The sequence below is a fragment of the Hyla sarda genome, chromosome 3, assembly GCF_029499605.1.
Source record: "Hyla sarda isolate aHylSar1 chromosome 3, aHylSar1.hap1, whole genome shotgun sequence".
Lineage (NCBI taxonomy): Eukaryota > Metazoa > Chordata > Amphibia > Anura > Hylidae > Hyla > Hyla sarda.
In genome coordinates, this window is record NC_079191.1 from 354,484,718 (window position 1) to 354,510,692 (window position 25,975).

Consider the following 25,975-nt stretch of genomic DNA (forward strand, 5'->3'; position numbering starts at 1 on the left):
GAAATATATGTTACTGTATTACTTCCAAACGGCTGGAGATATTTCGATAATACTTGGTCACATGTTACTTATATGTCCACTTAAAACATAGGATAGGGAATTTAACCCTTAACTACCCCCATTTGTGAGGGTCTGGGTTTTTGTTTAAAGTCCCATGCAAATCTATGGGAAATGAATTTTCCCACATAACTTCCGTACGGCTGGAGATATTTCAATAATATCTGGTACACATATTACTTATATGTCAAATAAAAAGATATGATAGTTAAATTAACCCTTACCTACACCCTTGCATAAAAGATGGGTTTTGTTTCAAGTCCCATGTAAGTATATAGCAAATAGGGATCGACTTTCAGGGGATGATGGGTCTCCACGGCGCTGACCAAGGACGGACACGTCAGGTGAGTAAAAAGGGATTTTAATGGGATAATGCAACACATTTCACCGCAAACACCTGGGGTAAGAGGCTTACTTAAAGCAATCCTTTTGCCACATTTAATCGGGTGGTTTTAAACTATGGAGCGCTCTCTCTTGTTTTTATAGTATGGAAGTATATGGGACTTCCAGTGCCTTACTCCACAAGCTCCGCTCTGCATCTCCTGGTGAACATGTCAATCTGGCTTGCAAGCCACACCACATCTCACAAAGAGAGGCAGTCGGGATAGGAGGTCGAGATATGAGGATGGGATATGAGGACGGCATAGGAGGTCGGGATATGAGGTCGAGATATGAGGATGGAATATGAGGATGGAATATGAGGACGGGATAGGAAGACGGGATAGGAGGTCGGGATATAATGTTGAGATAGGAGGACGGGATAGGAGGTCGGGATATGAGGATGGGATATGAGGTCAAGATATGAGGACGGGATATGAGGACAGTATAGGAGGTTGGGATATGAGGTCAAGATATGAGGACAGGATATGAGGACAGGATAGGAGGTCAGGATATGAGGTTGAGATATGAGGACGGGATATGAGGATGGGATAGGAGGACTGGATATGAGGACAGGATATGAGGTCGGGATATGAGAATGGGATATGAGGATGGGATATGAGGTCGGGATATGAGGTTGAGATATGAGGACTAGTGTTGCTCGCGAATATTCGCAAAGCGAATTTTATTCGCGAATATCGCATTTTCGCGAATTTGCGAATATTCGCGAATATAGCACTATATATTCGTAATTACGAATATTCCTTTTTTTTTTCACAGTACACATCACAGTGATCATCCCTCTCTGCTTCCAGCTTGTGTGGTGTAAAGAAGGCTCTAATACTACTGTGTGAGACTGGCGTGCGAATTTTCGCATATGCGAATTGTTGTTTATGCTAATTTTCGCATACGTGAATTTTCGCGTATGCGAAAATAAAACAAGGATATTAAGAATATGCGAATATTCGTGAATATATGACAAATATTCGCAAAGATATTTCAGTAATACCTGGTACACATATTATTTTTTTTTATTTATTTTTTTTATCTAAAGCCGAGGAACGTGCTTTCGATTCACCCAAAGTGCAAGAAAAAGTGCAAACGTGTTACACTAAAAAAAGTGCACAAAGGATGCGGTCTATCGCAAGCCCTTCTCCGATAGGAGAGAGGCCCCCCAACAAACCTTACCCTTCGCCTCCGGACCAAAAGGTACCTGCGAGGTTCCAGGTTCGATGTCCCTTTTCGCCGAAGCTACTAGGGGACCACAAATGCTCCCGGCATCCCCCTTGGCGTTAGCCAAGGTATCTGCCCGCAGAGCCGATTACGGTAGGTACCCTGCCAAAGCAGGAGTACCCGGGGTGTTTGCAGGGAGGTGCGGAACCTAATGGCCACACACACCTCCCCTAGACCGCCAGGAGGGACACCCAGAAGGGCTACCGCATCCTGACAAATCCTGTGAACACACAACACGCAAAAAGTGACACAGTGAGACAAAAAAGAAATAAATAAGTGAATGTGTGCAGATATACTGCCCGGACATCCGGCCGGATCTATAAAAATTTCTCTGATCCTAGCCAGAAGGCCGGGAATCAAGAGGTGAGTGCCACAAGGTGAAGAGATTATGGTGCCCGTGCTTCAACTCAGTGAGTCTATCCTCCCAGTGAGTTTCGGCACCTCGGGGTCACCACTCCCCGAGGCACAAAAGTACCTCGGCTCTAGACCCTCTCAGCCTCATGGCGAGACCCGGAAGGAACAGGTCACATCGGGGCAGCCGTCGAGCTGATTCCTCAGAACCAGCCCCGGAAAGCCCTGGTACACCTGCATCCTCCATGCAGCACCCATCCCCACCAGCCCCATATCGGCGTTACTGTACACCGGCATGAAAAACTGATAAGAACAGATACTACACTTGATCTTAGCCAAAAGGCCGAGAAGCGGTACACATATTATTTATATGTCAAATAAAAATATATGATAGTTAAATTAACCCTTACCTACACCCTTATATAAAAGATGGGTTTTTGTTTCAAGTCCCATGCAAGTGTATGTGACTTCCAGTACCTTACTCCACAAGTCCACTCTGCATTTCCTGGAGAATGTGTCAGTCCAGCTTGCCAGCCACACCCCATCTCACAAAGACATGCCACTGTTTAAGTCACACCCCTTTTATTATATACCCTTTTTGTGCATCGGTCTAGCTTGCAAATCACACCCAGTCACACAAAGATGTCCCCTTCTATTTTCAGCTTACAATATCTTCAGCACAAAACAGTCCCACCAGAGGACAGGATATGAGGACAGCATATGAGGACGAGATATGAGGTCAGGAAATGAGGACGGGATATGAGGTCGGGATATGAGGACGGGACATGAGGTTGGGACATGAGGATGGGACATAAGGTCGAGATATGGGGACAGGATATTGGGTCAGGCTTTGAGTACGGGCTATGAGGTCGGGATATGAGGTCAGGATATGAGGACAGGATATAAGGTCGAGATAGGAGAGCGCGATAGGAGGTCAGGATATGAGGACGGGACATGAGGTCGGGACATGAGAACGGGACATGAGGTAAAGATATTCCCTGGTTGAACTTGATGGACATATGTCTTTTTTCGACCGTACTAACTATGAGGTCAGGATATGAGGACAGGATATGAGGTAAAGATATTGGGACAGGATATTGGGTTTGGGTTTGAGTACGGGCTATGATGTCGGGATATGAGGACTGTCACGATCACACCCTGTCGGTCCAGCCAAGACATTAGAGAGAGTGTGATGGTGCAAGGGTTAAGGCCATCAGACCTCTGGGTATCCACTACTAGTCCAAGCAAGTCACCAAATTAACCCTTAGATAAACATGTTTCACCAGAGCTTCCTTCAGAAAGGTGAGCTCATATATTTAGAGATCAAAGACCAGAGCTGATTAATTAAACATTTAATCTGATAAAAGGTATCACAGTGCTGACTATATGAAAATACAGAAACAAATGACATTCAGGTATAAAAATATATAAAAGAGTTTTGCAAGACAAGTTCAGAAAACAAAAATGAAGTTCTTACAGCATGATGGTATAGCCGTTCTTGTCAGTGAGAGTCCAGCTCTTGTCAGCTTTTGGCACAGCACTTGAACACCCTGAGTCTAGCATTGTTAAGTATTATATATCTGCCTTTTTGGAGGGAAACTCCATTCCCCCCTCCCCTCTGATCCCACCAGGGGGGCATCTCTGTTCCTGGCCCTCTTATCTGGTTGATTATATGATGGGACCAGAGTGCCCTTACATCCTGCTGCTTCAAAGGGCTTCTGACTTCAAAGGAGATACAAACAAGCAGCCAGACCCCAAATAAAATGCAATACACAAAAAGGATACGCCATCTGAATGACCCCTCACACATGTCTTGGATAATACATTACACACAGTTACAATTATAATACACATATAGGATTTTAATTATCAGGCCTTGGGCCTGACAAGGACGGGATATAAGGTCGAGATAGGAGGGCGCGATAGGAGGTCAGGATATGAGGACAGGATATGAGGTCAAGATAGGAGGTTTGGATAGAGGGTTGAGATACGAGGACGAAATATGTGGTTTGGATATGACAACAATATATGAGGATGGGATATGAAGTCAAAAGCTTCCTCCTTTGTATTCAGCTAATATATATATATATATATATATATATATATATATATATATATATATACATATATATATTTAGTAATTTCTGTAAATGTTGGCACCAGGCTGAATTTTTCTAGAAAATGAAGTATTTCTCACAGAAAAGGATTGCAGTAACACATGTTTTGCTATACACATGTTTATTCCCTTTGTGTGTATTGGAACTAAACAAAAAAACGAAGGAAAAAAATGCAAATTGGACATAATGTCACACCAAACTCCAAAAATGGTCTGGACAAAATTATTGGCACCCTTTCAAAATTGTGGAAAAATAAGATTGTTTCAAGCATGTTCAAGCATGTAATGCTCATTTAAACTCAACTGGGGCAATTAACTCACCTGAAAGCAGATACAAAGTAGAGAAGTTCACTTTGTTTTGGATTGTGTGACTGTGTGTGCCACACTAAGCATGGACAACAGAAAGAGGAGAAGAGAACTGAGGACTTGAGAACCAAAATTGTGGAAAAAATATGAACAGTCTCAAGGTTACAAGTCCATCTCCAGAGATCTAGATTTGCCTTTGTCCACAGTGCGCAATATTATCAAGAAGTTTGCAACCCATAGCTCTGTAGCTAATCTCCCTGGGCGTTCACGGAAGAGAAAAAATTATGAAAGGTGTCAATGCAGGAAAAGCCGAATGGGGGATAAGCAGCCCCAAGCAAGTTTTAAAATTATTCAAGCTGTCCTGCAGGCTCAGGTAGCATCAGTGTCAGCGCGAACTATCCGTCGACATTTAAATGAAATGAAACGCTATGGCAGGAGACCCAGGAGGGCCCCACTGCTGACACAGAGACTTAAAAAAGCAAAACTACATTTTGTCAAAATGAACTTGAGTAAGCCAAAATCCTTCTGGGAAAACATCTTGTGGACAGATGAGACCAAGACAGAGCTTTATGGTAAAGCACATCATTCTACTGTTTACTGAAAATGGAATGAGGCCTACAAAGAAAAGAGCACAGTACCTACAGTGAAATATGGTGGAGGTTCAATGATGTTTTGGGGTTGTTTTGCCTCTGGTGCCTTGAATGTGTGCAAGGCATCATGAAATCTGAGGATTACAAACGGATTTTGGGTCGCACTGCACAGCCCAGTGTCAGAAAGCTGGGTTTGTGTCCGAGATCTTGGGTCTTCTGGCAGGACAATGACCCCAAACATATGTAAAAAAAAGCACCCAGGAATGGATGGCAACAAAGCGCTGGAAAGACCTGAAGTGGCAAGCAATGAGTCCAGATCTAAATCCCATTGAACACCTGTGGAGAGATCTTAAAATTTCTGTTGGGAAAAGGCACCTTCCAATAAGAGAGACCTGGAGCAGTTTGCAAAGGAAGAGTGGTCCACCATTCCGGCAGAGAGGTGTAAGAAGCTTATTTATGGTTATAGGAAGCCACTGATTTCAGTTATTTTTCCAAAGGGTGTGCAATTAAATGTAAAAAGTTGAGAGTGCAGATAATTTTGTCCAGACCACTTTTGGAGTTTGGTGTGACATTATGTCCAATTTGCTTGTTTCCTCCCTTTTTTGGTTTAGTTCCAATACACACAAAGGGGGACATGTGTCATTATTTGTGTATGGTAGAAGCATTTTACCCCTTTTCCCGAATTCTAAATTATGTGCAGAAGCGCTAAATTTATCAATCAAGTGCAATGAGCTTCATAAATTGCGGGTAAATATAGTAATCTCCTAAATCCACTCTTTGGAAAATAGAATCAATGATTGAGAGCATCTTGCTATGTTAAGTCCAAGATGGCTTATATTTGCGCAAAAAAAACAGCTCTTGCGGCAAAATTTTTGGTGTAAAAAAAAAGTACGCAGTTAATAAATCCATGTGTACTATAGATGTCACTCCAAGGTACCCTGATTCAGCCACATCTGGAGGACATGCTCTACCAAAACGTGCGCAAAAAAATTGCGCAAAAAAAGGGCTTGCGCAAAATTTTGCGCAAAAAAATACACACAAAACAGGGGTAAAATCTTTGATACATGTCCCCCAAAGGGAATAAACTTGTGTATAGCAAAACATGTGTTGCTGCAATACTTTTCTGTGAGAAATACTTAATTTTCTAGAAAAAATTCCGGGGTGCCAACCTTTACGGCCATGACTGTATATATTTCTTCTGTTGCCTTCTTGAGGAGCTGGCTTCAAGTCTTGCCAAAAATATAGGCCTGTAAGACATATAAGAGAGTCTTGTCAGAATCAGAGTTTAGGTGACAGAAGGTATTAAAAACATGGGCAGAGCTGTATAGAGGCGACTTTGCATTGTATTGTTAATAATAATTAGAAATAAATTTACTGGGTAATGAATAGCTAGTGAAGATATTGGCAGTAGAATTTAGCATTTTTGTTGAGTCATAATAAACAAAATGAACATGTTTTTTTTTTGGGGGGGGGAGGGGGTGAAGTAGGAAGTAATAACTGAGGACAGGGCAAAATCAAAGGCTGTTCCATTTTTATCTAAAATATAGTAGTTATTTAAATTGATAGTCCATGGGTCCTTTTAAATGGGTACTCAACTGGAAAACATTTTTTAAATCAACTGGTGCCAGAAAGTTAAACAGATTTGTAAATGACTTTTATTAAAAAATCTTAATCCTTCCAGTACTTATCAGCTGTGTCCAGAGCAGGAGAGGTTTTCTATGGGGATTTACTCTCTGGACAATTCCTAAAATGGGGAGAGGTGTTAGCAGAGAGCACTGTGGTCAGACAGAAAGGAAATTCAAAAATAAAAGAACTTCCTGTGGATCAGAACAGCAGCTGATAAGTACTGGAAGAATTAAGATTTTTTAATAGATTTCCTGATATCTTTACATTTAAACACACCAGCTGTACCCAGGACCAGAGGGGTTGTTGGCAACAAGTCCAGATTGTGGCTATAAAGCTATTAAAGTTGTTGCATCCAGTTTAACTGCAGAAGATGCTCACTGTCCGGGACCATAACATTTCACACAATATCCCCAATGTTAAGCAAATCTTAACAATTCTTTTTTGTTTCAAGGAGACCTAGGTCACATCCTTTTTGGATGGTCAGAGAGGGACTTATCAATTTTTTTTCGAAAATACACACTACAAACCTGGACTTCTCTCATTTCACTCCCCAGGTGCCTCCAGCATTGCTGTTCCTGCCTCTGCTGCGATCCTTTTCCTGCTTATGCAGATTTGGTCTAAACCAGTTTGCTGCACTGCAGGTTATTTAAGACCTTTAGTAACTATCCAGATCATCCTGAGGCATTGTCGAGTGCAGTTCATGTAGCAACTTCTTGTGCTGTCATTTTACCATCTGTTTTATGATACTTAAACATTTTTTAAGTCATTTTAGTTTCAATCCCTTTTAATTTATTTTTTCCCTACACTGTGATGGGATAATTAAACATCTGGGGTGTATTTGATACAACAGTATTAGGAATTGTAGCCTACAATAAAATCTCCCTTCCATCCTTAATAAGTTTCTTGCTTTCTCCCTCGTTCCATTCCTTCTTTCCTTACTTCTTCCCTTCCTACCTCCTTAGTACAAGACTTAGCTGGAAAACAATTCCTGACACATCCCCTCTTTTGCTAGGTACGTTCTTTTTCTGACAAGTTCAATGACCATAGGGTAAAGGATAGCACATCTTCAACTTCTCCAATTACTCTTGAGAGATGGTTTCCTGTCATGGTGACATAAGGAGGTCATATATTGAAGATAGCTGCAGTCTCTTTTTTTTACTGCATCTTCCACATATCCTAAGGCAATGGATTTGTCTAGTAGCACAATACACGTTTAATCTATCTTTTTATGCACCCTTATATTGTAGTTTTATGTTTTTATTTTTTGCAGCAAGTTCCCGCTGTATCCAAGTTATTAACAGGCTCAGTTTTGCCCATTTGTATTTAATTCAAAGGGGGATTTTATCAGGATTTTATCTTTATTTGACTATACTACAGGGGCTGTAGAGTTAGGGTAGTTCATAATATAGTACCTGTACCTGTGCTTGATGGTTGTCTCGCAATTCTTTTGTGATTTATGCCCCAACGATTATTTTTAACAGCATACAAAATTACTGTCGTCTCCCAGGTTTTCATTACAGACAGAACCTAAAAATTTCCATTTTTTGATTCACCGAACGTTAAATCTCACCTTTCAGAAATGCTTCATCTAAAATCTGAAATCTCAAAGACAGATATTAACACAATGTATTTTCAGACCAATTTTAAATGTGTCAGTGAAATCGGGAAAATGTGTGTCCATTTTCTTAAATAATAATGCGTTCTATGCATGTTTATGGTAAAGTGGTCATCTGTGCACGCAGCATTAAAAAAAATGGTCAAATTGTTGGCGTCTGCAAAAATAAGCAACATGTTTGCAGACACATTTTTAGAATATGTTTTTAAATAGTTTACAAATGTTTCCACATGTGTAGATCATTAACCCCTTCCCACAAATGGATTTATATTTACGTCCACTATAGGCTCCCGCTGTATGAAGCGTGCTCAGCAGGTGAGCATGAATCTTACTCAGTGGGTTCTGGTTGCTATCAGCAACCAGGACCCACGGCTAATGCCGGACATCACCGATCAGGCTGATGTCCGGCATTTACCCTTTAGATGCTGCGATCAAAGTTGATTGCAGCATCTAAAATTGAAAAAAACTGTTGCTGGTTAGCTCAGTGGGCTGTTCCGGACCGCAGTAGTGAAATTCCGGCATCCTGAACGGCTGAGAGGACAGCGGGAGGCTTCTTACCTTGTTACTCGCTGTCCGTTTGGTGTACGATTGGTCTGAGCCTGCCAGCTCTCCTATGGAGAAGCATTGATCAGTGTATTCAATCTAAAGATTTCATGGTATAGTCCCCTATGCAAACTAAGAAAAAAAGGATAAACCCCAAAAAATTGAGGGGGTGGAACGTGACGTCGTACGTTGGCAAAGCCGTGACATCACAATTCTCCGACCCCGTGATAAGCAGTCATCAGACCCGGAGCAAACATGCTCCAGGGGCTGATGGTAACTGGGTGCTGCGTGAAAGATCATGGGGGTCCCCAGCGGCGGGATCCTTGCGATCAGGCATCTTATCCCCTATCCATTGTATAGGGGATAAGATGTCTTAGTGCCGGAGTACCCCTTTAAAACATAGATATTAGTGATGAGCGGCATTGCCCAAATTCGAATTTGCGATTTTTAACGAATATATAAATGAATATTTGTCCTATATTCGCGAATTTCGCATTTTCATTATATTCGAATATTCGCATATGTGAATATTCGCATATTTGCGTATTCGAGGAAGAAAACAGTGAGGGGGTGGGCAACTTTACTATTGGTTGCTAGTGATGTTGTTGATAACCTCTGACAAGTGTATTTGCATCATTCTAATTGGCCCACAAGTGAAAAGAAGGAATATGCGAATATGCACATATGCGAATATTCACATATGCGAATATGCGCATATGCGGAAAAAGCAAATATTCACAATTTCGAATATATAGCGAATATATTCGCAATATTCGTGAATTTGCGATAATCGCGATAAAAATTTGAAATGCAAATATTCGTGCCCAATTTTAATAGATATATTGCCCCTTAATCTATGGTGTGCTCACATGTCTCTTGGTATATTATATTAATCTATACAGAAGTCACTTTAGAGATGCTATGATTGTACATGTATCATTAGTTTTATTTGGGAAAACATGGAATATCACTGTGCAAACCAGTATGGACAGACTGATACATAAACCCAACATTTGAATGAGAATGGTCCCATTGATAAAAGATTTAAAAAATACTCTGTGACACAATGTCTAAACAAGTCTATTGGGTTGTTCACAGTAAACACATTTTTATGACTAATATACTCAGGAGACTTTGGCTATTTAAATATTTATTGCTTCCTAGGTCTTCATTAAACTTTATGTGTTGGCTAAATTCCTCCAGAAACTAGGACACCAATTTAATAGGATTGAAACTAATACAATAAAATGTTTATTCTTTCACTTTGATTTATTTCTCCTATTCAGATCTTATAATTCCAATGTCACTAATTTATTACAATCTACTTTGCCATCCATAAATATTAAATCCCCGGCAGTTATTTATTAAATTGTTTTCTTGTTCATTCACATTGATTAATATTAATTCATTTTAATTCATGGATATTCAGGCTTGTCAAGCTAAATGGCTACCCAGAACTGTCAGCTCTCTTAATCCAATGGGTTTATTTATTAATTTATTCTTTATTAATGGAAAAAAATATTCTATTACTTGCGTAGTAACCATAAAAGGATATATACCGTATATACTCGAGTATAAGCCGACCCGAATAAAAGCCGAGGCCCCTAATTTCACCCCAAAAACCCAGGAAAAGTTATTGACTCAACTATAAGCCTAGGGTGGGAAATACATCATCCCCCCATGTCATCATCCCCCCCTGTCATCACCCCCCCCCTCATCATCACCGCCTGTCATCATCCAGACCCCCATCATTAACACCTCGGTCATCATCACCCTGTCATCATCCCCCTCGTCATCATCCCCCCCCCCCTTCATCATCACCACCTGTCAATCCCTTCATCAGTGGTCTTCAACCTGCGGACCTCCAGATGTTGCAAAACTACAACTCCCAGGATGCCCGGACAGTCGATGGCTGTCCGGGCATGCTGGGAGTTGTAGTTTTGCAACATCTGGAGGTCCGAAGGTTGAAGACCACTGAGAAGGGATTGACAGGTGGAGAGTTCACTCGAGTATAAGCCGAGGGGGGCATTTTCAGCACAAAAAATTGTGCTGAAAAACTCGGCTTATACTCGAGTATATACGGTACCTAAAACCCTATAACACCAAAAACTCAATTAACATATATAATAAAATAAAATAAAAAATACCATAAATTTCAAAGCAATATACACATGAAAAAGAAAGATAAAAGTATACCCGTAATTACAAAAGAAAATTTAAAAGTGATTTTTGGGCTCTTATTACTGTTATTGAGCTCCTAAGAGCCTTCTAAATGGTGCACAGCTATTTCACACTCTTCGTCCCAGATGGCAGGATGAGAATTGGGCTGTTTGCCAGCAGTACTCACACCTGGACTTCATTTCCCTTACCTCTCTTGCAAATTACAGGACAGCACCTCCTCACAAACCATTTTTTCTTCCTGTCTTGCCATAGCAGAGTGCTGGAGTGTTGGTGCCCTGGAATGAACAGGCTGGCACTGTGCTGATGGATGATTTACTGAACAGTACTATAGATGGCATATGGGAAAGAGAAGGAGGTAATTGATATAATGCGCCTGCATGGTGCATGTGAGCAGTAAATAAACAGAAGTATGATCATAGCAATACATCAGAAAATGTCTAGTCTATGTGATAATGATGAAACACTTGTAAAGAGGATCACAGCAAATAAGCGGTGACATCACAAATCGGACCTGGTGTAAGCAGTAAACTAATAAAGATGATGACAAGGTGAAGGAAAGGGGTTGGAGATTATTTTCGGAAGCACTGTGTACACTGTAGACAGAGCTTTGTAGGTGGTGAGAGATAAAAGGGAAGCCTTGATATACCTCTCAGGTACAGTGTAACCCTCTGTAAGAGATTAACAGTTTAATCCCTACCCTCATGTGTTCCATCTTAATCTCTCTGTGACTAGAGATGAAATCTGTTTAACAACAGGCAGTGGACAACAGTTTGCAGGAAAAAGAGACAGCTTGTGGCCAAAACTGTAGGACCTTTTCTGGGATAATTTTTGGTAAGTGAAGTAATTTACAAATATGTTAGTAATCACATTAGCTATCGGATGAAGGGTCATTGTTTAAAACAACAGTAACCATCTAAGTATATAACATGATACGGTAATTCACTTTTAAACTTTATGTACAATGGGGGAATTTATCATTATAGGTGTAAGTGAAACATTTTTGTACACCTTTTTTGTGTGCTGGTAATGTGTAGGGGCACCAAATGTATTAAATTGTTGCAGAACATTTGATGAATTTGTGTAAGTACACATTTTCTAAAATTTCACTTTACACTAAACTAAGTCTGCGCTGGTGTATTTTGGCAACTTTTTGGTGTTTTTTGTGTAAAAATGTGTGACTTTTTTAAAAAGTTGCATATGATAAATAAATAAAAAAAAGGGTAAAAGTGTAAACTAAAAAATTGCTAAAAATAAATTAAAAAGCCTGAAATGCTGTGCAGTGCTAACTGTGCCAAATATATATATATATATATATATATATATATATATATATATATATATATATATATATCTATATCTATATCTAAAGACAATGATGAATTTCCCCCAAAGTTTCAGGCTAATGCACTTTATCAGGTTTGACTGGAAGTAATACTAATTGGGAATGGCTGGACACTGCCAAAGGAAGCCTGGTCTGCAATGGAGCTGAGCTTTATATGATCACTGAAAACTTTCACTATTGCAATTCACCACTTGTTTGGTGTGGGGGCTTATATCTCCTTCAAAGTTTCTTTCCTGTCAATTCATCATTGGGCCTGTATCCAATAGACACTGTGGATCACACAGTTAAGCAGTGTTTCTGTCCCATGCCATACATATTCAGTGCAAGAATGCTGTTACCGTTGACCATTCTTTCTCCAGGGGTGTACAGTAGACAGTTGATGTCCATATTACAGGTATCGGTGCATTGAAAAGTCACTTCTGATTTCAAAGTGGAATTGCATGTGGAAATTCCGTAGTGTGAACCTAGCCTTGCATGTTAATGTTGTGACCACAATGTGAAGGGTGTGAGTGCAGCCTTATCCAATTATAGCTCATCTCACACTAAACTGCTCTGGGCTGTGTGTAGCAGAGTGAGGGAGGAAGTTCTCCCCTGTATGGCTTCAGATGATGTCACATCTGCTGGGGAACACCCCTTCCAAGCCTGTGAATCTAACTGAGCAGAAAATACAGAGCAATATCAAGGTAGATAACTAAAGAATAATAAAAATAAAGGCAGGGTGGTTTATCATGATGGGGGCAGTGAACTGGGACGATTATAAAATTTAACAAGATCATATATTGCATATTGACTATGCTAAAGGGGTTGTAAAGTTAGTGTCATTCATAATATAGTGTCTTTACCTGTGTGTGATGCTTTTCTCACAATTCTTATGTGATTTTCACCCCAATATTTATTTTTAACAGCATACAAAATGACTGTTGTCTCAGATTTTTCCCAGGTTGCAATGCGGCCGAGACCTGATTCACTAGTCAGCTGTTGACAAAGAGCCTGTCTGCTTCAATGGGTCGAGGGATCGCTTGGTGGGAGAGAGATCAATCTGCAACTAATAAAACAGCTGTAGGCACCCTGATTGAAAACCACAGGTCTTTTGAATGGATGCAGCTCATTTATGTTTCAATGGGTGGCGTGGCTGATGTTTAGGAGGGAGGAAAATGGAATTATGGGATTTGTAGTAAAAAAAAAAAACTAAAATAGGAAATACCAGTTCACAGAAAGCTAGCAACAGTGTTATGGTAATCTCACAACATAGCCATTTAGCCGCAAGACAAGTGCAGATCCTTTCTAAGCATGTCCATTACTGCCTGCCAGGTACGTACTAAAATCACCTTATGGTTGATAACCCCTTTAAATCAAACTTAGGCTTCTTTCACACTGCTGTTGTGACACAACAGTGTCATGTCCATGGGGGAACCCGGGGAGAATGGCAGGAAGAAAAATACATCATGCAATATTTTCCTACCGTTACACCCGTCATGAAACAACAGCGCCCTACAGATCCCATAATAGTGCATGGCATCTGTCAGGACCTGTTGTTTCCATTGTTCCCCGTCAAAAATAACGTCTGTGAAGGCACAAAAAAAAGTGGCTGACGAATGCTTGCGGCAATGTGAAAGGGGCCTTATATATGTTTGGGGAGGGCCAGTAACAATGGTCCTTGCCTACCCTGGTAATGTCAGGCTGTTGCTGCTTGGTTGGTGTCTGGCTGAGAATGAAAATATGGGGAACCCTCACACATATTTAGCAAAAAAAAAAAACACATGGGGTTCCCTGTATTTTGATTCTCAGCCAAATACCAACAAAGCATCAACAGCTTGACATTACCAGGGTGGGCGATGACCATTGTTACTGGCCTCTCCTAGCCTAAATAATGCCAACTGCTACAACTCCCAGCATGCCCCTTCAGTGAGAACATGCTGGGAGTTGTAGTTGCAACAGCTGGTAGTTGCGGACGGGAGGGTGGCTGAGGAGTGGAGCCGGCCGTCTCCCAGATATATGAAACTACACCACTGCCTTGGCAGGGAAATATGAAATCATAGTGCAGTTTCATATTTCTGATGGCTCTGCTGCCCTGGCCGCTCATCTGTCCCCCGCCACCACTCATCCGTCCCTCGCTGCCGCCACTCATCTCTACCCCGCTCATCTGTCCCCCGTCGCTCATCTCTCCTCTGCCGCCACTGTCCATTTCTCACCCTGCTGCCGCTTGTCTCCTCTCCCCAATGCCGCTCATCTCTCCTCCGCGGCGGTGGTGGAGGAGAGATGAGCAGTGGCGGCAGAGGAGAGATGAGCGGTGGCGGTGGAGAGATGAGCGGTGGCAGAGGAGAGGTGAGCGGCGGGGGGTTGGGGGAGATGAGCAGCGGCGGCGACTTTTTTAATTAGCTCACATACGGGAGTTTTGTACTCCAGGTCAGACCTGGAGCAGACTTGCAACTTTTTTTTTCCCTACGTGCGACTTTCTCACATCATAAATACCTGACCACTGCAAAGTGAAAACTGAAATTTGCTTAGGTAAGGCTCTTTGTAACTTTTTGCTCACCCACAAAAGCCGCACAAAAAAGTGCTTAGGCGCATGTGCGACTTTTTGTGCAACTTTTGTAAGCAAAAAAAAAAGGCTCTAAATACCTTGATAAATGTCTCCCTCTGTGTTCACATCTGCCTTAGGAGCTCCATTGGCAGACTGCATAGGACTGAAGTTGAGTAGAGAAAAAAAAAATAACTGCAGGTAAGCATTTTTTCCTTGCTTACCTCCTGCAAAACAAAACAACTCCAGACAGAAATCTTATGGGCCACATTTAGAGTGAATGGGACCCGTCAAGACCAGTTGGTATCCATTGTGCAATGGACCTTCTAGATTCATTGTTTGTCTCAGGAACAGGCTCTGTGCTGAGCTCCAAATGCAAATGTGAACAATGAGGCTTAACATGTTATTTTAGAAGCCACAGTTCTGATTATAAAAATAAATAAAAGCATACTGGAGCTTTTAGTTGTGCATCAGGTATGAGATAACTAAGCCAAGAACTCGCCTTTATGTCCTAAAGAGGTTTTCCCAGTGATGTTCTTGAGTGGACTTTACTGATCCTAGCCTCAGGCTACATTGACATATTTTTTCCAAAAATGTTTGTCTTTTTCCTGGTATTAGGTTCAATGCAATTCAATGGAAAAATGGCTGGTAATGCACATATTGGCCCAGATTTATTAGTCTGTCTGAGACAAAAATGTGTGTGATTTTTGACAAATAGCAATCAATCACAACTCAGCTTGTGTTTCTCAAAAAAACTGTAATTTTAGAAAAAGAGTTTTTTTTTTTTTTTTAACCAAATGGCAAATGCAAAAAATAGCTTCCTTTTTGAGGGTAAAAAAGATTGAACCAAAAACTGTCTGTGAATAAGGCCTAAGGCAGTTTGAAACCTGAACGTCCATGCATTATTTTATTTTTTTTATAAATGGGTTGAAAATTCTGTGTTAATAATTTATTATTTTTTAATTGATAGACCTGTACATAGAGATTATAGATAGTATTTTTTACATTGAATAAAAAACAAAAAGTTGTTATTTTAAAGATGTAATCTCTATGCTTGCATCTATTTTCAGGACCAATTATATGCAGTTTGCACCTTGGTCCTATTTTTACTTTTCCCATGTGGGTGTATCCCTCCCACTAATATATGCTTCATGTAAGTTATGTGACTCAGGCATTCTGCTGCCTCCTTATGTAAAATTATTTTCATCTTATTTCATTATTTTATCATTTGATTGTAAATATTAAAGATTGGATGAAAATGTGACCCCGTAAAGATTTTAATGGAGTCTAGAAAGAGGTTTGGAATTGTAATAGCTCTTAAAGGAGTTTTACTCATATGTTGGACCACTTTGGCATATATTTTGGCACATAAGGAATTGAGAAGTTTAATTTTATAAACTGTTTATGAACATCCAGTAAGAATTAGTTGAGCATGTGATCTGATGGTGGGTCATTAGAGCATAGTGGTGTAAAGCGAGGAAACATATGTTACAGATATGTTAAATCTAAAGGTGCTACGTTTGTCATCTAAGCTGTGATCTCCTTCATGGACAGTCCTGACTTGGACACAGTGATTGGTCCCTGCCAATGTTTGGAATGCAAAAGGCCATTAGTGATATGTGCAATACAACCCTTCATTGTGGGGAGTCCACTCTATACTGAAAATGTCTTGTCTTACACAATTTAAATTGAAAACAGACAGTGCGGTTTTAGCTTAAATATACTGAAAATTACTAGTATTATTATTTGTATTATTGTTGTCGTTATTTTTATAGCACCTTTGATTCCAGGGTGCTGCTGTACATATGATAAGGGGTTAAAATACATATCATAAAAAACACAATTACAATAATGTGAAAAAGTAATTAGTGGACTGATATAGAGGGAGAAAGGACCCTGCCTGTGAGGGCTTACAATCTACAATCATTCCTAGATACTGAGATCATATTTCTGGGAGTCATTTTAATAAGGTCTCTTCTGTCTGATTGTATAATTGCAGGTGACAGCACAATGTCATAACCCTGGTAGCATGTGTTGTGTCTCAGACAATGTAGGCTTGTCTCTCTATACTAACAAGACTACACTGCATCACACATAGGCCTCATCTGGATGTTCCTTGAGATTGATGATTCAGTTGCCACTCAAAGGCCAGGTTCACACTACAGAATCTGTGGCCAGAGAGGATAATTTCCATCCGGAGTTTCAGAGTGTGGCCAGCACGGACCGCAAAGACATTGTCATGCCAATAGATGGCAATATCTACAGCACGGATTCCGCCAGAGCAAGACTACACTGCATCACACATAAGCCTCTTCTGGATGTTGCATGTGATTGATAATTCAGTTGCCACTCTAAGGCCAGGTTCACACTACAGAATCTGCGGCTGGAACGGACTGCAAGGACATTGTTGTCCCTATAGACAGCAATGTCTTTAGCACAAATTTTGCCAGAAAATGTTGTCAGATTTGCTTTTGATTTGGAAACCAATTCGGATTTGAAAGTGAACAAATTTGCCTCGTAATTGCCTATTAAAAAGTATTTACAGGAGCAGGGACTCCTGTCAAAGCCATGAGTCCCTGTAGAATATACAAAGTGGCTGGGGCCTGGTGAAGAGCACAGTGAGTAAAAGGCCACTCCTGTGTCCAAGAAAAGTTCTAAGAAATCTAAATTTTTTGTGAATCTAAATCAATATGCTCATCTCTAATTATGAGTTATTCACAACCACATAAGTTTGTGTTACTGTGTCATTAAATGTATACACATTGGGGGAAAATCATCAAGACCTGTGCTGAGGACAAGTTAACCAGTTGCCCATAGTAACCAATCAGATTGCTGCTTTCATTTTTAGAGGCCGTTTCCAAAATGAAAGAAGCGATCTGATTGGTTGCTATGAGCAACTGGTCAACTTTTCCTTTGCACAGGTTTTAATGGATCCCCCCTGTGTCTATGTGTGGATATTCAGTCATTGTTATGTTAATACAGCTTTTTGAGTGTTCTGATGGCAGGTCGTGATGTAATATTGAATGGGTTTCTTAAAAAATTGGAATCCCTAACTTATGGAAAAGTTTTCAGAATTCTGCAGATTGCATTTAAAAAGTGTGTGCACCTGTATATATGTGATATCCCATTATTTAATGTACTGTGATTTGTTGTTTACCTGATTAGGCACTTACCTAATTAGGTTATGATTGACTGGAGAGTATTATGAATATGTGTTGTGTATATAAAATATCTAGGCTTGACACTCAAAACATTGCCATTTTTTCAATACATGGAGAAGATTTAGACTTAAAGTGTGCTGAGACCCATACAGGTCAGGAGAACGAACCCAAAGAAGTGAGTGACATTGTCATTCACTTCATAGGCTTATAATGGAGCAAAGATTGCTACATGCCGGGGAGTGAACAGCAATTTTACGTACTTCCCCATGCTTGTTCTCCTGATCGGTAAGGGTGCATGCACACCACGTTTTTGCTATACAGTTCCCATATACGGTTTCAAGTTAAAAAACCGTATGGAACCGTATAGAAAACCGTATGCATTGTCTTAACATTGTAAACCGTATGTCAAACGCATCATCCGGTTTAGTCTGTTTTGCACCTTATATGGTTTTGTCCGTTTTTTACCCATACCCAAACTGTAGACTACCACGTTTTTTGGTCCGGGTGAAAAACCTTATTAAACCATATACTTTTTTTTAACATGGGAGTCAATGGGAACTGTTCAGAACCGTATGTGTGTACGGTTCCATCCGGTTTGCACCATATGGTTTTTCACTTTGCACAGTTTTTTTTTCTTGGAATTTCAATCAAACAAGTGAAACTTTATTCAAAATGGAGTGAAAAGTTAAAAACATAAACATTTTTTTCTTAAAAGACGAATGCAGCCGGACACCAATTTTCAAACCGTATACAGTTTTTAACAGTATAAGGGTTGAAAATTGTACACACGTTTTGATACAGATTAGTCCGGTTTTGAAGAATCCGTTTTTCATCAAAAACCTGATTGCAAACTGTATTGCAAAAACGTGGTGTGCATGCATCCTAAGGGTTTTGGCAGGAAGACCAGACCAATCAAAACTTTTGACATGTCCTTAGTGACAGTGACAGTGCCTAATGGATGCTATTGCAATTTCTTTTTTTTCTTCTGGATTTAAATGAGGTTGGGATCTCACCTCAACACTTATGTGCATTCTGCTTGTAGGACAGCCAGTGAGATCTCTCTTTCAAGAATTTGCATTATTTAGAACGTGCACACATAAATATCAGTGCTGTATAGAGCAGTGCTTCTCAAGCGTGGTCCTCAAGTCCCCTGTTAGTTTCAACCCCAAAGGTCGAGTCGTCTTCTGTCGGTGGATTCCCAATTAGTGCGTTGAAGGCTTGTAAGGGGCTGCAGTCAGCAGAAAGTTGAATACAACAGTACATAGCTAAGCTGAAATCTAACAAGCCATTGTTTTAAGGACACATCTGTGGAAGAAAAAGATAAGAGTTCTGTATTCCGTGTCCTGTAGCATTGAATATAAAACACCAATTGTCTCAAGTCCAAAAATTCAGGAGTTATGTAGAAAAACAAGAATGATAAAATGAAGTCTTTAACAACACAAAATGGAGTCTCCTCTAGCCAGTTCTATCATCCCCCCAACAGGTCATGTTTTCTGGATTTCCTTAGTCTTTCGCAGGTGATATTATCATGGTCAGTGAATCAGGCATCCACCCAGTTATATCACCTGTGAAAGACTAAGGGAATCCAGAAAACATTACCTGTTGGGGGTACTTGAGGACCGTGCTTGAGAAAAGAAGCATTGGTATAGAGTAAGTATCTATGCGTGCCTCACAGTTAAAGGGGTTATCAGAAGAAAAAAAAAGATCATCCCTACTGATGACTAGAACTTGAGTCCCTCTGTTCCCAGGGAATGTGAATGGAGTAGTGGTCACATACATTATGTCTTTCCAGTCAGTGACTATGGGGATGATGGGTGATGGTAATCACCAGGCACTGGACTAAGCTATGGATGGAGCTCAACCATCATTGTTATCATCTCTCCCAGCTGTTATATTTTTCTGGGATTGTCTCATGATATGGATCTTAAAGAGTATGTTAACATTTTGCAATATGATGGCCTTTCTGCTAGGTATTGTGGGCATTGCTGGGTAGATTTGAAGTGGAGCCCAAATGTCCAACAAATAGGCATTCAGATATTGAAAAGTATGCATTAGGATGCTACAAAAAGATATTGCCTGAAAAAGTGTCTGATATGTTTATTCCCCCAGCAATATGCACAGACTGGTGGAGATAAATAAATAAAAAGAAACACTAAAAAAAACTTTACACTGTGTATTGTTAGGCATGTTTTGTTTAAAAATAAAAGTGTGTGTAAAATCGCAAAAAAATTGCAACTCTTTTTGTAAAATGCTTTATATTAGTCTGGTCTATTTTTAGGGATGCAAAAATATGCCTGTTATACACCTAAGCCAATGTACAGATGGTGCAAACTTAGACATTCTAGATTTCCGAATAGCTAGTGTCGAAGAATTGCACAATTTTTAGTTATCTCTCCTGCTAGACTTTAAGGGGATTAAACTCTTACATTCTTATCCCTCTCAGTAGTAGGGTCACTTTCACAAAGTATACTCACTGTAGTACTTTTGTGAGAGATAATTTAGTTGCATAGAGTGGATAATTAACAGATTTTGGCTATTCATAACTTGGCAGATGCTTTCGATTCTATTATATCATCATATAATTCATATTAGTCGGATGTTCATTGGTGTATTAATAATGAAATGTATCCAGACAGTATCTGCTTCAAGGGCAAATGCAAAGTCTTGCGATAGATTATTTCGTAATATTCATAAAATATGTTGTATACCAACCTTCACTTCCTACATATCCCAAGGTCATTCCAACTTGGAAACAGATGGACACATGGGATTTTGCAATCTGAATTTTTCTTCAAGAAAAATAGTTTATTAAATATTTGGTGGTTACAAGAGAGACAGGTAAAATGCTTAATAAATTGTTAACAATGCAGTCTAATAAAGTTTTAACAAATGAATATAGATTTATGAATGTATTTTTGCTGTCTGTAGAGCTAATCTAGCTTAGCCAAGTGACAGAAGAAGCAATAGCTCAGATTTAAAATACTTACAGTATATTCTGCAACCCTGTCAAGAGCATGTGCTGATACAAAGTCCTGTCCCTAGTGGAGCTCTTAAAGGGGTACTCCACATGAAACAAAATGTTTTTAATTAAGCTAGTATCAGAAAGTTATACAGATTTGTATATTACTTCTATAAAAAAAAAAAAAAAAATCTTAAGCCTTACAATACTTACAGTACTATCAGCTGCTGTATGTCATGGAGGAATTTGAATAGCTCTTTCCAGTCTAACTATAGTGCTCTCTGCTGCCACCAAATCCAATACATTGCACTGTATATATCCTTTGATCTCGTGATCAAGGCTGCCATCAGAAATTTTGGGGTCCCTTACACAGCTCAAAGCCTGGGGCCCCGACCTCTTGTAGCTGCCCCCAGGGCACAACTGTCATCTTCCTCATCATCCATAAAAAAAAAATGTTTTAAACACAGGACAAGAAAATCAAGAGCCTGAGTTCAATGAGGAAGGAAGGAAAGAGGAGATATCACCATACATATTACCATCATACTGTTACTGATCAAATCCTGTATACTACAGAGCTTGAAGGGGTGCTCCCCTACCTTACTTCTTATCCCCTATACACAGGATATATATCATAGTGTCCCGCAATGCCGGTTTTATACTGGCCATGGTTTTGGCAGCATAAAACTGATTACAGGTTCCCTTTAAAGGGGTACTCCAGTGGAAAACTTTTTCTTTTAAATAAACTGGTGCCAGAAAGTTAAACAGATTTGTTAATTACTTCTATTAAAAAATCTTAATCCTTCCAGTACTTTTTAGGGGCTATATACTACAGAGGAAATGCTTTACTATTTAGATTTCTCTGATGTCATGACCACAGTGCTCTCTGCTTACCTCTGCTGTCCATTTTAGGAACTGTCCAGAGGAGCATATGTTTGCTATGGGGATTTTCTCCTTCTCTGGACAGTTCCTAAAATGGACAGCAGAGGTCAGCAGAGAGCACTGTGGTCATGACATCAGAGAAATCTAAAGAGTAAAGCATTTCCTCTGTAGTATATAGCCCCTAAAAAGTACTGGAAGGATTAAGATTTTCTAATAGGAGTAATTTACAAATCTGTTTGACTTTCTGGCACCAGTTGATTTAAAAAAAAATAAATAAATTCCACGGGAGTACCCCTTTAACTGTAAGTAACTATATTAAAATATACTTAATTAAAAGACAATAAACTACTTGGATTGTAAAAAAAAAAAAAAAGAGAAACAAAGTGCTCCCTCACACAGTAACACAGTAGTAACATTAGATCTTCACTCGCAAAACACTCCCCCCCATGTAACAGGTCTCCCCTCTCCAGCCCCCCTCTTATAACAGGTCTCCCCTCTCCAGCCCTCCCCTTTATAACAGGTCTCCCCTCTCTTGTCCCCCCCCCTTATAACAGGTCTCCCCACTCCACCCCCCTTTATAACAGGATCCCCCACCTCCAGCCACCCCCATATAACAGGTCTCCCCTCTCCAGCCCCCCCTTATAACAGGACTCCCCTCTCCAGCCCCCCCTATAACAGGTCTCTCCTCTCCAGCCCCCCCATAACAGGTCTCCCCTCTCCAGCCCCCCCCCTTATAACAGGTCTCTCCTCTCCAGCTCCCCCTTATAACAGATCTCCCCTCTCCAGACCCCCCCATAACAGGTCTCCCCTCTCCAGCCCCCCCCTCCCACTCACACAGCAGGACTCTCAGCCCCCCTTCCTCATATAGTAATAAGATCAGGTTCTCCTCTTACCCAGTGTAGCAGATCTTCCCCTGAGCAGCTTCTGTTCCTATGTGCCGTCAGCAGGAGGAGCCAGAACCAGTGAGGAGATGGCAGACAGTAGATGCAGCAGTGAGTGTCCTGTCTGTACAGTATGTAGTACAGACTCTGTAACCTCTGGACCTCCGGTCACTCTATGTCAGCTGTCAGTCTCAGGACCAGTGTGTGCGGCTGCTGCTACAGTGCACACAGGTCCTGAGTTCTCAGGCTGACATACTGACTGTCTGACTGATCTATATGTGTGTCGGGACTCCTATCCTCCAGCCACTGCCAATGTTCTTACCCTGGCTGCTGCAGGGAAGTGCAGCGGGCCAGGCCCCTTGGGAGCTCGGGCCCCTTACTGGAGTATTGGCTGTAACCCCTGACGGCGACCCTGCTTGTGATGATAATTTACCAGTATACTGTACACAAAATGAGGATTATGTAGTCTCAACTATGTGTACAATGATGAAGCCGCACCTGCGGTGAAACGTGTTGCATTGTTTTAATAAAGCTACCTTCGTACCTACCTGACGTGTCTGCTCCTGGTCAGCGCTGCTGAATCCCACCATTTTCAGAAGTCTCCTCCTGCTATTGTCCTATTCGAACGGGAAGGCTGCAGACTGGATCTACCTCTCACTCACTCTGACCACTGTTGTGTGTGAGCTTACACAACCGCACTTGGTAAGGGCATTTTCCCTTACATGTGTGGACCCTAAACCTGCGGTATTACGCTATGGAGCGCTCTCTCTTCTCTTTTTAGATCATAACCAGTGGGGAAGCTATAGAGGTCTTAAAGGTCACCATGGCGACCGGGCCCCACAGCCCTACACTAAATGCTGACAGGTCGGCACTGCGAGAGCCTGGGCCTGGGGTGGAAGTGGGCATAGCTGCCAGCATGTTCCTTAATGCCAGACTGTGTCCTTTAGAAAATGAGTGCAGCAGGGCCGGACTGACCAACGGGTCATCTGCCTGCTTTAAAGCATTTATTTTTAAAGGCTGCGGCCGCCCTGCCTCTATGATGCCCCATTGATAGTTGCAGGGACTGCTGGGAGATTACATGCCGTGCGCAGGCACGTACATAGGCTCCAAGCATGTCCCTGTGCTCAACCCTGCCACATTACATAGTAAATGGAAGCAGCATCCCAGCTCCTCACATATCCTCTGCGGTTACCTGCACTGTGATCTCCTCTGGTGCCGACCCCGCTACTTCCCTGGCACCCGGTAAGCAGCAAGCCACGGCAGTGATCCCCAGGAGCCGGGTGAGTGAACTGTGAGGTGAAGATGCAGAGGATGGATGTGTCTGTATGTATGCATGTATGATACGTGTCTGTATGTATGCATGTATGATACATGTGTCTGTATGTATGTGTGTATGATATATGCGTCTGTATGTATGCACATATGATAGATGTGTCTGTATGTATGCACATATGATAGATGTGTCTGTATGCTTGATAGATTTGTGTTATACTACAGCTTCAGGTCTGAAGGGGAGACCTGTTGCTGTCAGCACACTTTTATTTATTTAAATGCTGGGCCCTTAAAAATTAATAAATAATAATAATAAAAAAAAAAGCTAAGGGCAAGCTCTGCCCACCTTTCCCCCTGCAGGAGCCTCACTTTGGGCCGGCCGTTAGCACAGTTAGATTGGGCAGGGACACTGGCCCCTTAAGAGCAGAGGCCTGCTGGGAGCAGACGTGCCCCACGCAGGTAAGCACATCTGCACAGGGCTCCTGACAAATCCCTGCCTGCGACCGCCGCTACATCCACAGCACCTACAGAAAAAGCAACAGCCTCTGCTCCACTCCATCCCCTACAGTCACCAACCGTATAATCTCCTCTGCCTCACTGCATCCCTGGCACCTGGTGAGTGGCAGGCCGCGGTGCTGATCTTCAGGAAGGTGAGAGGTTGGGGATGTGTGTATGTATGATGGATGTGTGTATGTATGATATATGTGTATATGTATGTATGATGAATGTGTGTATGTATGATAGATGTATGTATGATGGATGTGTGTATGATAGATGTATGTATGTATGTATGATAAATGTGTGTATATATGATAGGTGTGTGTATGTGTGATAGATTTGTATGTGTATGATAGATGGGTGTACGGTGTGTAGATGTATCATACATCTATCATCATACATATACACATGTACAAGGGTGCAGTTTTTGGCAGTATTATATTCAGAGAGTACAGTGTGTGGCAGGATTATAATCAGATGGCACAGTATGTGGCAGGATTATATTCGTGGGTATGGTGTGTGGTAGGATTATATTTAGGAGGCACAGTGTGTGGCAGTATTATATTAAGAGGGTACAGTATGTGGTAGTATTATATTCAGAGGGTGCAGTTTGTGGCAGTATTATATTCAGGGGGACAGTGTGTGGGAGTATTATATTTAGAGGGTACAGTATGTGGCAGTATTATATTCATGGGTATGGTGTGTGGTAGGATTATATTTAGGAGGCACAGTATGTGGCAGTATTATATTCAAGGATATAGTGTGTGGCAGGGTTATATTTCGGGGGTATAGTGTTTGGCAGTATTATATTCAGGGGGTAAAGTATTTGGCAGGATTATAATGATTGTGTCTTTATACAGAGGATGAGGATCTACTGACAAAGTGAGGAACCAATGATGTCCGGGCATCAGACACTGCAGAGAAGATGTAGCTGGAAGATGTCCTGACGTGTGAAACAATTGAAGAAGAAAAGGAAAGACAACAGAGAAGACGTCACTCAGGTCACTGTGTGTATTCTTCTGACTGTCCCTTCAGCTGGAGTCACTTGTAAGTGTTACGCCGAGCGCTCCGGGTCCCTGCTCCTCCCCGGAGCGCTCGCGGCGTTCTTCTGTGTGCAGCGCCCCGGTCAGACCCGCTGACCGGGAGCGCTGCACTGTTATCACCGGCGGGGATGCGATCCGCGTAGCGGGATGCGCCCGCTCGCGGGTCGCATCCCAATCTTCTCACCTGCCCCGTCCTCCTGCTGTCCTGTCCCGGCGCGCGTGGCCCCGCTCTCTAGGGCACGCATCGGCTCTCTGAAATTTAAAGGGCCAGTGCAATATTAATTGGTGCCTGGCCCAATCAGTACCAAACACTTCCACATTATAAAAACCCACTTACCCTTCCTGTCCTTGCCGGATCTTGTTGCCTTTTGCCAGTGAAAGCGTCCCTGTGTGTCCTTTGCCTGTGTATCCAGATCCTTGCCG

The 25,975-nt window shown here is 41.3% G+C and overlaps 1 protein-coding gene and 1 non-coding gene across 6 annotated transcripts in view; one reads left to right on the top strand and one right to left on the bottom strand.

Annotated features, from left to right (window-relative positions):
* SYNDIG1 (synapse differentiation inducing 1) overlaps positions 1 to 25,975 on the top strand; it is a 317,760-nt gene that overhangs the window by 91,401 nt on the left and 200,384 nt on the right. The gene's annotated exons all lie outside the window — the stretch shown is intronic.
* Positions 2,187 to 2,374, bottom strand: LOC130363248 (U2 spliceosomal RNA). The gene has a single exon (XR_008891771.1). It is a non-coding gene; the product is annotated as a U2 spliceosomal RNA (small nuclear RNA).